Raw genomic sequence first — 16,852 nt, 5'->3', positions numbered from 1 at the left:
TTAGTGTCCACTGAGGCTTTGCCCTATGCAAGGCCTATTCTATTCTCCCGACCTAGTGAGGTAGGAGCTATTATTCTCTCCATTCTATAGATAAGTAAATTGAGACTTAGAGAAATTATGCCAATCACCCAAGGTTGTACAGCTAGTAAGCAGAGGCAGCAGCGGTCCCTTACTGACAGTGACTATTCGGATTGATGAGCTAAGCTTAAGATTTTGTTTTGCTTCTTCTTCTTCTTTTTTTTTTTTTCCTCCTTTCTGGCCACACCCATGGAATAAGGAAGTTCCTGGGCCAGGAATCTGAGCCACTAAAGCTGCAGCCCACGCTATAGCAGTGGTCATGCTGGATCCTTAACCTGCTGGGCCACAGTGAGGAATTCCTTGTTTTGCTTCTTTAGGAGGAAATACAGCCCCAGAGCCTGAGCTTTTAACCTCTGCTATAAATATCTGCTGAAATCAAGGAGAAAAAATTATCTTGCCTAGAAAAAAATTTGCATGTTGTTTTCCTTTTTATTCTCTATTGAAAAACAAACAAAGCTATGTTTTAGCTTTAAATGTTTCCCTAAGAAAGCCGGGCAGGTATGAGGTCAGCCTGGTTCAGTCTTCGCCACTGAGAGTTCAGGAGTCCTCTGAGTAGGTCAGTGGGATACACAGTGCTGCACTAAAGCTACATTTGTGTTTCAAGTTTTTCTATACTTAGGTTGACTAATTGAGATGCCAACCTCTCTAGATTCAATGTTTCCATGGCTGAAAAGGGTGGGGGATGGAGATTGCTCATAATGACTAAATTGTTTTCAACTAATGAACTGGCTGGATTCTGAAAATTCTGTCTCCAGAAATGGCTACAAAAGGCCATTTAACCAGTGGTGGGAACACAGCTGAGTCAGCAGGCTGAAGGTTTCTGTCATCTCCAGGACTTACTTCTTTGTGTGTCAACCTTGAAATGGGAGAAAGAGCCCTGATTTTCCTCTAGGGGCTCTGGCTCAGAGAGCTTTTAAAATGAATATTATTTTACTATTGCTGTGGGTACCATTACTAACGATATTACCTAGTATTCAGATAGTAAGCACAATAATGTTTCTATGGGGAACAAAGTTTTTGAATTGAAAAAATGGGATTCTGGAAGTTCTCTGATGGCCAAGTGGGTTAAGGCGCCTGCGTTTTCACTGCTGTGGCTCCAGTTGTCATTGTGACACAGGTTCGATCCCTGACCTGGGGACTGACTTCTACGTGCTAAGGGCATGGCAAAAAACAAAAACAAAAACCATCAAACAAAACAACCAAGAGAGCACTTGAAATAAACATTGCAACTCTCATTAGAACAAAACAAAAAAGAAAAATGGTGTTCTAAGAGCCAGCCTCTGTCTGCCCTGCTCCCCCCAACACTCTTTAGTGAGGGATCTGGGTTCCCAGGGCTCTGTGTGTGGGTTTCCCCCCAACACTCTTTAGTGAGGGATCTGGGTTCCCAGGGCTCTGTGTGTGGGTTTCCCCCCAACACTCTTTAGTGAGGGATCTGGGTTCCCAGGGCTCTGTGTGTGGGTTTCCCCCCAACACTCTTTAGTGAGGGATCTGGGTTCCCAGGGCTCTGTGTGTGGGTTTCCCCAGGTTCAAGACTGCAAGAGGGGAGGGAGCTGAGGGAACAAGAATCCAGGCTGCAGAACTGAAGGCATCGACTGCCCTCTGACACCAGGCATTTCCCAAGTCCTGCTTTCCTCTCTTTGGATCTGAGTTTGGCCCTAAGAGTTACTTCCTACTGCATGTCCAGCAGAGCTCTCAGCTTCTCCCCTATCCCTCGGTAACAAAAACAAGCCAACAGCTCAGCGCTGCCTACCTTGGGTTAATTGTGGAATGAAATGAAATGCTCTTTAAACTCCAGGGGTGTTATCTGTTGTTATTCTGAGCCACCGCAGCATGTGTGGGGGTGGGACTTAGCAGTTATGGGAGCTTTCTGAGTTAATGAACTCTTTGTCTTATTTACTAACTTAACTTGTTATTTAGTCACGTTATTTAGTACCCACTTCGATAGCATCCTAAGTGTTTTACCTCCTTATCTGTTGACTCCTTTAAGACCTCTGTGAAACTGGTACTTTTTCTCCATTTTGCACATTTGAAAATTAAGTTTGAAAGACTGAGTCATCTGTCAAGGTCATCCATCTTATAAAAAACAGAGCTGGGAGTCATAACTGATGCCAAGGCTTTGCGGTCAAGCACAGCATACGAGATCGCACAGACAATAGAGGTTACACCTTCTTTTTCCAGTTCAGAACTGGCTGTTTCCTCACACTACTATGCTATTAGAGATTGAGTAGTTTATAAATCACAAATCCCTATTACCAAATGACAGTTGTCTCTTTAGGGCTCTTTAGTTAGGCAGGGATGGGGTGGACTGGGCTAGGATGCTGATTCCTTACTATGCTAAGTGCCCAAGAGATGAGGATCCCAAGAAAGGCTGGTCAGAAATGCGAAATGAATGCTAAAAATAAAATGGGAAAATTGGAAGGTACTTACTCATTAAAGTAACTGGTGATTAAAAAATGTACCTCTCAGACGATTCTCGATCTCTTCCCTGGACAGACTCCTTCGCTTCTTGCCGGGAGGTCGAAGTTCAGGTTGAAGAGCAAGGCAGCTAAGTTCACCTCTGGGTGCTGCTTACGGGCATCTGGGGAGAAGATGCCATTTCCGGTGGCATCGGGGGCAAATGACACAAGTCAGAGTCAGCATTTTACTTTTTGCCTTAGGAAACGGAAGACCAATGACCGAAGCTTTAAGAATTGCGCAAACATGAAGACAGAGCGGAAAGTAAATCGTCATAGAGCATCTTCCTGGAATTTGGCTCTGAGCTTGTTTTCATTTCACATTTCTCAGTAATTTGAAGGTAACCTCTATTGACTCTTGCTTCGTTTCCTTCTAACAATTCAGACCCTGGGCTCTGGTGACCCTGATGTGGGTGGTTTATTCCTGGCTGAGAAAGCTATTGGGGGTGCGGGAGGAAGGGAAGACATGAGGGGAAAGGAAGTGGAAGCAAGAAGAGAGTAACAGGAAAAAGGATAAGAGGAAGGCTGCCCCCTTTTCAATTCATTTTGTAAAGAAACAATCCTGCACTTTTGGGCAGCGGCGTCACAGTGTACAAACCACTTTCAAATCACTTCCCTTGCTCCTCCCACCCCTCCGTGGGTGGAAGACGAACCCATCGCACAGCTGTAGAAAACCACAGCCTGAGCTCCAGGTAAACACAGACAGTGGCAGAGCCACGGCGCCTCTCTGTTGCCTCCTCTACTGTTCTGCTTGAAACCAGCAGGTGACCAGGGGGAAAAGGAAGTGGTCCTCAGATCACATAAGCTCGGAGCTTTGTTTTCTTCTGTTGTCTAAGGACAGGATTTGGAAGAGGAGAAATACCACCTCCCGTACAGACGAAAGAGCTGGAGGACATACATCGAAAAAAAGAGGAAACGAAGTTTTAAGAAAGTTTTCCCCCCAACCACGAACCTTCTAGAGGTGTGTTCAACACTTTAGGATAGACTCTCTCTCCTTTACATTACATGGTATAAAATACCTAACAAACGAAAGTAACAGATTCCAAAACTGTCCTGAAATACATGCCCTTTGCACCTAGATTTTGCTTTTTTTTAATTCTAGACTTTAGGTAAGCTGGCCGATAAAAAGACACCGTTGTCTTTTCTTGAAAAATGTCCTTTTACTTTACTTGACTGACTGCTCAATGAATGGCTTAAAAATTAATCCCACACATGACCCATTGCTTTTATCCCCTCATCTATAGCCCCAAATCACACTATTTAGCATTTTTCCCCCATGAATCTTCAATCAATCGTTATTGTACCTCAAGGCAGGGCTGCATTCAGAACCCAAATGATAACTTTGGTATTTTAAAATTCAGAGTGGTCAGTGACAAAACTTTGCAAACGTGCCATTTACTTGATGCTAGCTCTTCTACAAATGAGTTGCAAATCTAACGTTAGTATTTTCAAATGCAGAGTAGGCCACGACATAGCTTTGAAAACGTGCCATTATTTGATTCTAGCAATTCTATAAACGAGTTGCAGATCTTTCCAGTTCTCTAGGTTTTAGCTAGTGTGTACATTGTGAGAATAAAAGAACATTCTAGAGGAGGATGACTAAAATTCACATAATCATCCTAAAACCAGAGAAGAGAGGAGCTGTAATAATGCAAATGGTAATCTTGCTTATACTCTTTAAATTTAAAACAAATTTGTTTGAGACCAAGCAACAGATTTTTCCGCTGATTTTCTTACTTCCAAGAACTTATTATGATAAATGGAGACAGTTACTATTGCTATTCTGGCCCCATTTCGTGTTCCGCAGCTCAATGAGGCTGGCTTTCTCATCCAACAAAACTTGGCTTTTTCCTAAAAGATAATGAGAACTCTGCATGTATAATGTTTTACACTTAGAATGTGCTAGCTCATGACAATCCCTGTTCATGAAGTAAGGCCAGCTCAAATTACTATTTTCACTTTGCAGATGGGGGTAACTGAGGCCCTGAGGGCTCAAGTCACCTTGTTGGATCAGGGCAGGGACCTGGAGCTCTTCTGACTGCGGAGGGCCCCTGTCACAGCCCTCTCCAGGGGGTGGGAGGCCAGACAGGGCACACTGCCCCCCTGTCATTCTTTAATCATTTTGGTTATTTCTAGAAGCTGTTTAATGCACATGGCACAAAACTTCAAAAGGTACAGGTGGTATGACTGAGAAGTCAGTTCCCCTCCCTTTCTTGTTCCCCAGTCCTTCATTTTTCTTTCGAGAAACAGTAGTGTCATTGGCTTCTTGTCTACCAGCAATATGCTATTTAGATAGCCTATATATTGCTCTGAAATATTTTGTTCTCTCTTTGTTTCTGAAAGCGTCAACTTCCCTTTTTACTGAAGGCCATTGTCTGGAAAGACACAAACACCACTTAGACGTTAAATAGACAGACTAGACATTATACTGCAGAAAGTCTTCGGTAAACTGATCATCCAGATAGTTCCTCTATGGTCAGGCCACTCAAGGTGGCTGTTCTCTCGCTCTTTGTATATCCTCCGCTTGACCAGTGCCTGTGTCACCTGTGTTCTATGCACGTGACTGACCTTCCTCTGGACTTGCCCCAGGCCCCAGCTATAGATAGTTTATCAAAGGGGCAGTGAGGGGCATGTCCCTTTGCTGGTTTCCCTGGTAACTAATGAGCCAATCTGTTTCCCCCTAATGGCAATCCCCCCCCCACCCCCCAGGAGCAAATACTGCCACCAAGATTTGCCCACCGTCCCCACACATGGTGGGATGTCATTCCAGGACCTTGCTTCACACATGTAAGCTCCCGCATCCATTAAAGCATTCATATCGCTGTTGCTAACTCTGGCTCTTTCTTTGGTCTTGAGGCTGGGCAAGCACAAGGCCTTGTAGGCCTGTGGGGTGCAGCCCAACAGTTCCAAATACTCAGACGTTTGAAATGGTGTAGGAAACTCAAGACTCACAATAGCCTGTAAAAGGAGAGGGGCCCACCAGTGCCTGTGGTGTAGCTTTGGTATTGCATCTGGGGACCACTCAACAACCTTGACATTGGTTTGTGCCATGATGACTGCATGACTGTTGATGGTAAGGGTTGGAACCAGAGCGATGATGGTTTTGGGGCTAAACAGCCTTGGGCTTGAAACCTGATTCTATCTCCTACATCTACATATCTTTGGTAGTCACTTAACTCCTTTGTTACTCCATTTTCTCATCTTGAAGTCGTGATAATAATAACCACGACACAGATGCAAGGGTGAAATGAGAAAAGAGACCTGAATACCAGCTACATGGCCGTGTATAATAAATATATCTATATCATGAACCCTGACTCTTCTATTCATTCCTTCGCTCATTCATTCAAAATACTTGTGGCAGGCACTGTTTGAGGTGCTAGGGGTATGACTAACACATGAAAAAAAGAAAAACCCTTGCCTTTATTGAGTTGGCATGTAGGTTGGGGGAGGCAGACAACTAAAAAGTAAATAAAATAACATGTTGGAGAAAAGAGAAGAGAAACATGACTGCTGGATGGGGAGGCTGGAGAGGCTGTGAGATGGAATTTTAAGTAGGCTGGTGACAGGGTTCAGGACACTCTACCCCAGAACACAGCACCTTGGTCAACTCAATATTGTCAGCTGAAAGAATGAGAACCAGCAGCTACTGGCAGGACTGTCTAACCTTCCCTGAACGTCCTAAGACTCTGTGTGGGAGGTGCCCTCTCTAGACCCCAAAAGAAAGGAGCATCCTTATCTCTAAAGACAAAGGTGCTCAGAGGAATTCCAACAAACAGGCCTTGCTTGGTTCACTGCCCTTAGCTCTTCCCTTTGTCCTATCACTCATCAGCAAACCCAGAATGAACACACTCAGGCTTAACCTCCCTTGGGTCCTCACTTCTTAGGAAGGCTAATTGGTAATGTTTCTCTCCTTATCTGTCTTCTGTTATAGAGACCCAGCTGAGAACCAGCAGATGAAGGCACCCAGAGTGGTCTGGAGGAGACCCCCCTGAGATAATGACCTGTGAGCAAAATCTGGAGGGAGGTGATGGAGCAAACCATGTGGGAATTTGGGGGAAGAAAGTGCCAAGTAGAGGACAATAAGGAGGCGAGTCTGACTAGACTGGAGGGCACAAGAGAAGGGGACACAGGAGATGGACTCAGAGGAGAAAGGAAGGCGGATCATGGACCATTGAAAGGACTTGGGCTTTTCCTTAGGGAGCCCTTGTGAGGGGGTTTGAGCAGTCAATACCACCTGACTGGGCTGAGTGGGCAAGCAGGGAGACCAATTAGGACATTACTGAGTGATGCAGGAGTTGAAGCTCGAATCAGAGGGACATTAGGCAAGGAAGGGGCAGTGGTCAGAGGCGGGATATATTTTGAACGCAGAGGATTTGCCTGTGGAGATAAGATGAGGAGAGAGAAGAGGAGGGAAGACAAGGGTAGCTCCATGGCTTTTGAGCAATAGGAGAATCATTACCAGATGAAGTTACTGGGATGGAGAAACAGGTTTGGGGGTAGAGGGTTGGCTCTGTTGCAGACTCCCTTTACGCATCTTGAGTTGAGATGCTGAGGCGCTCCCTGGTGGCTCAGGGGGTTAAAGACCTGGCATCATCACTGCTGTGACATGGGTTTGATCCCTGGCCCTGGAACTTCTGCATGCTGTGGGTGTGGCCAAAACAATGAAAAAATAAGTAAAGTGAGCTGTTGAATGGGGATATGGGACTGAGGGGAGAGGACCAGACTGGAGACTGAAGTTCTGTGTGAGTTTGGTTGCTGTTGCCAGTGGAGAAGGTGAGATTTGAGCCCTGGGGCCCTCTGGCTAGGAGGGCTGGAAGAGAAGGAGGAACTCATAAAGGCGATGGAGAAGGAAGAGTCGGTGAAGCGGGAGGAACTAGGAGAGGGTGAGGTCCTGGAAGCCAAGAAGAAGACGTGTATCAAGGGAGGACTCAGAGGAGGCATGGTTGGGTCAGAGAGAGGGGATCATCTAGTGGGATCTGGACCGTTGGCTGTAACATCGTGCAGGACATTGGTGACGGAGAGTGGCGGGGACCGCTGCTGATTAGAGCAGTGAAGAGAGAATGCGAGGTGGCCTTCTCCTGTGGTCCACAACCGGTTAGGGATCCCGTGTTGTCACTGTGGAGCTCGGGTCGCTGCTGCGGTGCAAGTACAGTCCCTGGCCTGGGAACGTCCACATGCCGTGGATGTGGCCAAAGAGAACCTTAAAACATCCAAGTTCCCACTGTGCCTCAATGGCATCGGCAGCAGCTCTGGAGCGCTGGAATGCAGATTTGATCCTCTGCCCAGCCGGGCACAGTGGGTTCAAGATCTGGTGCTGCCACAGATGCAGCATAGGTCGCAACTGTGGCTTGGATCTGATCCCTGGCCCAGAAACTCCGTATGCTGTAGGATGTCCAAAAAAGTGGGGAAAAAAAAAAAAAGAAAAAAGAAAAAACCAAAACCTTAAAAATCAAAAAAGAGGGGTTCCCGTTGTGGCTCAGCCGAATTGAATCTGACTGGTATCCATGTGGACACAGGTTCACTCCCTGACCTCGCTCAGTGGGTTAAAGATCCAGCGTTGCTGCGAGCTGTGGTGTAGGTCACAGATGGGGCTTGGATCTGGTGTTGCTGTGGCTGTGGTGTAGACTGGCAGCTGTGGCTCTGATTCGACCGCTAGCCTGGGAACCTCCATATGTTGCGGGTAAGGCCCTAAAAAAGATGACAAAAGAAAAAAGAAAAGACAATGGAAGGAGAATCGAAGACAGCGCCCCCCTTGAGGAGGAAGAGTTTTACTTATAAATAAAGGGCAGCCACCAAGAATGAGCAGCCAGCCGGAGGGGGAAATGCAGGTGAGACAGCTTTTGTTTCTTTTAAGAGGGGAGCAATAGTGGCTAGCGTGTTTGTAGGCTTACAGGAAAGATTCAGTAAATAGGGAAAAACAGATGCTGCAGGAAATGGGGTTGGATTCTGGAGCCACGTCCTTGATTGGCGAAAGGGATGGGATCTAGTGCCCAAGTGGAGGGGCTGGCCTTGGGTAGGAGGAGGGACAGTTCACCAGAGAAACGACAGGGAAGAGGCGTGAAGGGGTGGAGGTGCCCGTGGGTGGGGGTTTTCCCGATTGCTATTTTCTCAGTGAAATAGGCAGCAAGGTCAAGGTCACCAGTTGAGCGTGAACCTGGGGAGGGTGGTATTAGAGGTATGAGGTTCAAGGAGAAGTTATGAAATTGTCGCTGGGGAGATGGGAGGGCGTCATAACTGCGCATAGTGGAGGCCCACTTAAAGCTGGGGCTCTTGTATGGACTGAGGATGCCCAGCAGGGGTGGTTGGTTTGCTCTAGTCTCTTTTGGCCACCTGGGTGCAGGTGCAGAGTAGGCAAAAATGGTATTTAGTCCAGATTGAGGTTTCGCCTTTCAGTTACCATCGGTGTTTGTTAATATCCCATTACAAGTTTATCATGCATTCTAAACTATGATTTACTTAAAACCAAACTCATAAAAGCCAAATACGATAACTTCGTGAAAAAGTATTTTAAATATAAGGGCATAACATTCCTTTAATATGAACAACTTTTTGCGAAAAAGTATTCTAAATATGAGGACATAACATTCCTTAAATATGAACAACTTTTCCACAGTTCCAGCCACAGATTAATTTTTATATGAGCCATTATCATTTTATCCACATTTCAGTTTTAAGGAACACTTATTTTTCTTATTGTCTTGGAACAGAGTGTTTCAAGTGGGCTAAGAACCAGCCCACTAAATATTTACTTATAAATGCACTCATTCCAGCCAGCTGGTGTGTGTTTGTGTTCAGATCAATGCTGGGCTACCTTAAAGAGAGGACCAAATTTGGCAAATCACAAAACAATATGTGTTTTCTTTGCTTGTATAATTTGAGACAGTATATATTTTTGATCATTTCTTTTCAAAGCATTTGCATCAAGCACTTTCAAGCCCGTATGAATAATTTGTTTCCTTTGGGAGCCCAAAGTCTTCTCTGAGAGTAAATTAAGAATTTTGAGACTGGATCAAAACTTCTCTCCTGAGTCGAATACAGCAACTGAACTAACTTCTGCACGAATTCAGTACATGCAGTCGTTTGCGATGAGAGCAAGGCTACAGTTGCTGGGGTTTGGGATGTTAGAGGTGGACAAGAGCCAAGCTAGTGGTTCTACCATGATGAGCAGACTTGAGAGAGGTGAATTTATAAAGACCCCATTCTGCCAGGATTTCTGTAACTTTTCTGCAGACTTTCTTAGCGTTGTTGTGCAAGTTCTCTATTCTGCCTCAGTGTAGTGAAGCACACTTCACCCTGGTTCAGAGCAGGGCCTTTGTCGGCCAAAGAAATGAGTTCAGAGTCCAAAGTCTGCAACCTGTGAGCTGAGTGGCTCTGGGAAAGTTACTTAACGTCTCTGGCCCACTTCCACTTGCGCAGATCGACTGCGCCAAGTGCTAAGCAGAGTGTTTGGCACTTAGTCAATGTTTAATGTATTCTAGGAGTTAGTATGCAGACATCCAGGCTTGAGTGATATAAAATAATTACTAGATTACCTTAGTAATTAGCAGTAGAGAAGTAGACTTTAAATGACTCCTACCGAATAAAACATAAACACTGGCAAGTACCCCGTTTGATGGCACAGCTCTGTGGACGGGTGTGACCCTATCCCTGTGGGAACAGACTCTTAAAGTAGGCGGGGAGGACCCCTCAGGAGAGCATCCTTAGGCCAGGTTGAGGCTCTGGGAAGTCAAACTACTGTCCACGTCACAGCCAGGCTACCTACTGAGCTTGGACCAAAGAGGGGGGTCTCCTGAGTCTTGCTGCCATAGTTCTAGAGCCACGGTTCATGAATTTCAGGGGAAAAAAAGAAGGTTGTAAACCTTTTCACAAAGAATAATTTAATACAAAAGGAGAATTGGGCCTTGAATTATTTAGCAATGACCGTCACCTCTAAATAATATGAAATTTTATTAGAAGACTCCAGACTACTGGGCTGGTTTTCTGTTTCCAGTTTCTCTCTCTCTTTCTCTCTCTTAGCACCATTTTTTTTTTCATTTTTGAAAGTTTAATGGAAGTTTAGTTGATGTACAATGTCGTGATGATTTCTGCCGCACAATAAAGCGGCTTTTATTACCATCTTAATTAACCATTTGTAAGTGTACAGTTCAGCACTGATAAGTCTATTCCCTGTTGTCAACGGACCTCCAGAACTTTTTGGTCTTATAAATCCGAAAAATCATCTAATAAACAACAACTCCCTTTTTGCTGCTCCCCACAGCCTCCGGGAACTCCCATCTTCCATTTCTGTTTCTGAGAATCTGGCTGCTAGAGAGACACCTCATAGAAACAGAATCACACAGTATTTGCTTTCTTGTGTCTGGCTTCTTTCCCCTCTGTCTCCAAGGTTCATCTATGTTGTTTTCTTCAGACTGAATAATATTCTACGTGCAATTCTGTAAAGTTCCTCTGGTCACCACCAGCTTTGTCAACCCCCAGGCCCACGCTCGCAGACCCTCTGTTTGAGATGTTTTATATTATGAGTCAGTTGACTTAGTTATAACAAAATTGCCTTCCCTTGTTCCATGTTGGCATAAACTATGCCAATAAAGAAGCTCCATCCTAGACCTCCAACATGCTGGGAGCATGATCTCCCTCCCGGAGAAGCTGGCAGAGAATCTTCCTTTACCTTTTACCTTCATTATCTGTGTTGTAAAATTTTTTCTTTAAAATGCCTTTTAGGAATTCCCATTGTGGCGTAGTGGAAACGAATCCGACTAGGGATCATGAGGTTGCAGGTTCGATCCCTGGCCTCTCTCAGTGGGTTACGGATCCGGCATTGCCGTGAGCTGTGGTGTAGGTCATAGACGCAGCTCGAATCTGGCGTTGCTGTGGCTCTGGTGTAGGCCGGTGGCAACAGCTCCGATTAGACCCCAGCCTGGGAACCTCCATATGCCACATGTGTGGCCCTAAAAAAAGATGAAAGACAAAAAAAATGCTTTTTACTTTTCTTTTCAACTTGTTATATTGGAGGGGGCTATTCTCAACACTGTCAGTTTAAAAAATCTGGATTTTTTTTTTTTTGTCTTTCTAGGGCCCCACCCAAGGCACATGGAGGTTCCCAGGCTAGGGGTCAAATTGGAGCTGTAGCTCTCACCTGCACCACTGCTCACAGCAATGCTGGATCCTTAACCCACTGAGCAAGGCCAGGGATCGAACCTGCATCCTCATGGATGCTAGCTGGGTTTGTATAATTGGGTTCATTAACTGCTGAGCCACGATGGGGACTCCTTGAATATTTTTTAATAAGGCTGACAAGGGCTTAATTTCTAAAATATACAAATAGCTCGTAGAACACAATAACAAAAGACAAACAACCCAAAGAACCAAAAAATGAGCAGAAGACCGAAACAGACACTTCTCCAAAGAGGACATATAGATGGCCCAGAGGCACATGGAAAGATGCTCAACATTGCTAATTAATAGAGAACTGCAAATCAAAACTGAAATGAGGTACCATCTCACACTGGTCAGAAGGACCATGATTAAAAAGTCTACAAATAACAAATGCTGGAGAGGGTGTGACGAAAAAGGAACCCTCCTACACTCTTGGTGGGAATGTAAATTGGTGCAGCCACTTTCTTCAAAAAGCTAAATAGAGAGTTGCCATATGATCCTGCAATTCCACTCCTGGGCATATAGCTGAAGAAAACTATAATTCAAAAAGTTGCATGCACCCCAATATTCACAGCAGCACTCTTCACAATAGCCAAGACATGAAAACAACCTAAATGTCCATCAACAGATAAATGGATAAAGAAGATGTGGTACATTATACAATGGAATATTACTCAGTCATAAAAAAAGAATGAAATAATGCCATTTGCAACAACATACATGCAACTAGAGATTCTCATACTAAGTGAAGTCAGAATGAGAAAGGCAAATACCATATGATATCACTTATATGATATCTAAAATATGACACAAATGAATGTATCTATGAAACAGAAATAGACTTACAGACTTGTGGTTGCCAAAAGGGGGGAGCGATGGGTTAGGAGTTTGGGAATAGCAGGTTATATTATATATAGAATGGATAAACAACAAGGTCCTACTCTAGAGCTCAGGGAACTATATTTAGGATCCTGTCATAAACCATAATGGAAAAGCATATGAGAGAATATGAGAACGTATATACAAGTATAACTAAATCGCTTTGCTGTAGAGTAGAAATTAACATAACACTGTAAATCTGCTATACTTCAATGAAATAAAATTTTAAAAAATAGATATTTTTAAAAAATGTATGCTTTTAAGAGGCATTATACATTAATTCCAGCAGCGGTAATATTATTCTTTGCTAAAACCAACATGCTAACCCTTCCTCTATTTGCATATTAGGATTACAGATGCAGTAATTTCCTTTTTTTCAAAGTTATCTGAAACTTGGTCATACCACATTTTAAAAAAACTCTCTATTTTAAATGATGTTCACTGCAAAATTCTTGACCATGAAGTTGCTTTGTCCAGGAAGGGAGAAATTGCTTCATATTTCTGATGCATGCTACCCTTCCTTTCTCCCCTCCGTGGGTACATCTCCCTGGGTGCCTCCGGAGCCAGGCACAGTGCCTGACCGTGGGGTAGGAGGTTGAGCAGGATGCAGTCTATGTGTTCAGAAGCTCCCAGTCGGTGAGGGAGAAACACAGAAGCCGCTGATTATAATTCAGCGTTGAAAATGCAGTTATGACCTTATGTGAGGACATCACTTCTTTCACTGAAAAGGGATTTGAAAAACCTTACTGAAGATACGAAAATGACTGAAAATAGCACCGTGAAAGGTGCCTTCTGGTCAGACTCTCTTCACATGGATATTTGCTCTGTAAAGATAATGACTGACCCAACTGGCATCATTTCTTGTATAAATCCACAGTGTACCACGCTTCCATTTTACCAGGAAAATAGAAGACTTTTAAATGTTTTTCCAAATTATAAGTTACAAAAATAATGTTACTGGTTACTTCTCGTTGTCTTTCTCTTTTAGGACACTCCTCGCCTTAACACATTTTCTTGATGAATCTCTGAAATACATTTAAATAAATGAAGACGGAAAACTACAAATAACTTTCACTTCTCTGAATCTGGTGTTTACTGGTTTAATTAGCCTACGATTGTAAATTTTTGAATCATATGTCAATATTCTGTTTTCTTAGTCATGACTTCTAAGCGTTGCATAACTGCAGACTCAGTCTCCTGATATACTGGTATCAGAACAAAGACTGATTGTGTTTATGTTCCACATAGGTATTTTTTTTTTATAATTTTTTTAAATTTTCCCACTGTACAGCAAGGGGGTCAGGTTATCCTTACATGTATACATTACAATTACATTTTTCCCCCACCCTTTGTTCTGTTGCAACATGAGTATCTAGACAAAGTTCTCAATGCTATTCAGCAGGATCTCCTTGTAAATCTATTCTAAGTCCACATAGGTATTTATTCTTGGTGATGCTTGTTAGTTAAATCATGGAGTAGTTTAAAAATATGTGACAAAGGTTGCTAAGAAGAAAGAAATGTCTCTTTATGGTTGGTTAATAAACTGTGACTATGCAAGGATCCAGCTTAAAATAAATTCTAAACGAATGATCTTACTTTTTTTTGGCTCCACCCACAGCATACAGAAGCTCCAGGGCCAGGGATCAAACCTGCACCACAGCAGGGACCTGAGCCACAGCAGTGACAATGCCAGATCCTTAACCCACTGAGCCACCAGGGAACTCCTAAACTAATTAATCCTCTCAGTAAGAGAAGCCGACAGTCACTGAATTGCTCCACGACAGAACTTGTAAGGTCAAACGCTTACAAGTACTTCCTCCCTGGCCTTCATCCATCAGGAGTAGAGTAGATTCTACCTGCTCTGTGAACAGTGCCCTTCTCTCCCGACTGCCTCAACCTTAGCCCAGGTCCGCAGTCCTGCTGTGGCTTCCTGATTTATCTTCCCCACTTTTTCTTCCTCCATTCTCTGACCTATACAGTCTTTGCTCCTCCTAAGAATCAGATCATAAGATTTCACTTTCCTTTCATGGGCTGAATTTAACCTGCTGAATTGTGTCCAAATTCTTCTGAAAGTATCAAACCTCTGCCTTTTCTTAATCAGGCATGTTAGCCACATACACAGCATTACCTCAGTGAGGCTTGCAGATCCCAAAGTGATGAGGCATCTGCGTTTATTTAGAACACAAAAATAAATAATAACAAACACTGATACACTATTCTGAGCACTTAAAGTGTATTATCTCTTTTTACAAAATCAACAATAATACTTATTGCCATCATTTTCGGGGAGTCTACCTTCCATTCAACATTAGGTGTCTATTAGTTGTTGACTTTTATTTATTTTTAATTTAATTAAACTTTTTTTTTTTTTTTTTTTTTTGGCCATGGCATGCAGTGGCTTGATGTGGGACCTTAGTTCCCAGAGCAGGGATTGAACCCTGGCTGCAGAGGTGAATGTGCTGAATCCTAACCACTAGACCACCAGGGAACTCCCAGTTGCTACCTTTTAAAACCACCTTGCAGGATAAGTGTTTCTGTCTCCATGAGGAAGATGAAATGAGGGAAAAGGTTTCTTAGAGTGTCAGGTGGTGCCCAGGCCAGCCAGGTAGGAAGTAGCAAGGTCCAAGGCCAGCCCACATCCCACTGCCCCTGCTCCCTGCCCAGCCTCAATACCTGGTACCTCCCCACCTACATGCCTATCATGGTGCCACATCATGAAGGGTGATGGAAACGGACCTTAAAGTATCGTGGTAAAGTCAGGCAGAATATTTGGTCTTATTACCTGCCGGGAATAAGGGCTGGCACTAAGCTGACTTCACTAGGTCCACCACTTAGAGTGTCCTTGTTTCAGTTTGGGGCTTGTGTTTGGTGATAGCAGGCTCAGAAGTCCTGGACCTTGGGTGGAGTCACAGAATGTGAGCGCCCAGGCTGGACGAGAAACTGTCTCTTGCAGGAGTTAGATTAACCACAGGCAGACTCGAGGGGGAAGTAGGCTCAGAAAAATCTGCAAGCCTGGCCTGTCGTATGCTGAGTCTGTCAAATAAAACTAGACAGGGAGCTTATTATTTAAGTGAGAAAGGCCCCATTGGAAAGGGCCCCCAAATGTTTTGTCTGAATAACTTCTCTCAGTGGCTGTCTTAAGAACAGGTGATTGTAGCTTTGATAGCCCAGCTCGCCCGCCGGGGGGCAAGTCCTTTACCTCATGGCTGCATGTGTCTGATGACAAGGAATGCAAACTCACAGGTTCAGGCAAGGACCGTTTCCTTATTGTCTTGTGTCATCGCTTCGTCCAGAGGAGGAAGGAAGAGAGGTCGGGAGGCATGCCACACTGTCACCCGGGCTAAGAGAAGAAGGCAGTTGGGATCTCCTCTTGGCCACCTGCCAACCTGCGGGGTCATCCTCGGCATCCTATCAGGGGAGAGATAGCACTTCCATCAGCAGACCTGGGTGGGGGCAGCAGCCTCAGTTAGAGGGAGGGCATGGCCCTGTGGCCTCGGGCTGCTCCGAGAGGTGGCTCAGGACTTCCTCTTTCCTGGAGCTAATTACAGAGAGTCTCCACGCTTATCTCTGCTCCCAGATGAGCTGGCTGCTGGCTCCCCACTTCATCCCACACTCTGCTTCTTCATTCAGATCAACACTAGGGGTATCCCCATCATTTACTTTGCATTTGAGGGACAAAGATTTTAATGAATTTTCAGGCTTCAGTTTCATTTCTTGGTGCATTGACCTTGAGCTGCCACTTAGAACCAGAAAAGATTTCTCCCAGAAGGTCCTCAGCCAGAGACCACCAGGGTCACCTCGGTCTACCCCTTCCCCTAATGAGCTTTGGGTGCTCTGATGGGTCGCCGACACCCATGCAAAGCCCCTTCCATTCTGAGCAGTGAGACATTTTACCCTGATGTCAATGAAGTTCGCATCCAGACCCTTTTAGATGAGTCTGTCAATGTCCCTGGCCTTGCAGACAGCCATCTCTTTACGGGGAAGGGGACACTGGCTAAACTGTTCAGTCCTGGGGGAGAGGGAGAGAGCTGGGATTTGGGGCTGCAGAGTAGCAGGTGGATACAGAGCAGTACCCATGACAAAGATCTATTTCCTCACGTTCCTTTCCAACATAGCAAGTCCTTTAAAAACCTAAGTTGTTTGTTTGTTTGTTTGCTGCCCCCCGAGGCATGTGGAAGTTTCCGAGCCAGAGATCAAACCCGTGCCACAGCAATGACCCAAGCTGCTGCAGTGACAATGCGGGATCCTTAACCAGCTGCAACACAAGAAGACTCCAAAAACCTAGG

General features: G+C 44.5%; 1 protein-coding gene and 1 long non-coding RNA gene across 7 annotated transcripts in view; both read right to left on the bottom strand.

Moving 5' to 3' along the window:
• The window catches only part of PCED1B (PC-esterase domain containing 1B), a 201,775-nt gene that overhangs the window by 63,108 nt on the left and 121,815 nt on the right, over window positions 1-16,852 (bottom strand). For 3 of the 5 annotated variants that reach the window (XM_084957264.1, XM_084957266.1, XM_084957265.1), the window contains exon 4: window positions 2,538-2,656. The gene's annotated coding sequence lies outside the window, so the exon portion shown is untranslated. Of the gene's footprint in view, window positions 1-2,505; window positions 2,657-16,852 lie in introns of those variants that run through there. The other 2 variants (XM_084957268.1, XM_084957269.1) reach the window with 1 other exon arrangement.
• LOC100626841 (uncharacterized) overlaps window positions 14,929-16,852 on the bottom strand; it is a 132,702-nt gene continuing 130,778 nt past the window's right edge. The window contains 1 exon segment of one of the 2 annotated variants that reach the window (NR_045016.1): window positions 14,929-15,974. This is a non-coding gene — a long non-coding RNA (uncharacterized LOC100626841). 2 annotated transcript variants of the gene reach the window in all.

This window comes from Sus scrofa, chromosome 5 (genome assembly GCF_054392235.1).
Source record: "Sus scrofa isolate SSC_HxYL_T2T_F1_AM1 chromosome 5, Sscrofa_HxYL_maternal_Yorkshire_Landrace_v2.0, whole genome shotgun sequence".
Lineage (NCBI taxonomy): Eukaryota > Metazoa > Chordata > Mammalia > Artiodactyla > Suidae > Sus > Sus scrofa.
This window is presented reverse-complemented; position numbering and strand designations above follow the sequence as displayed.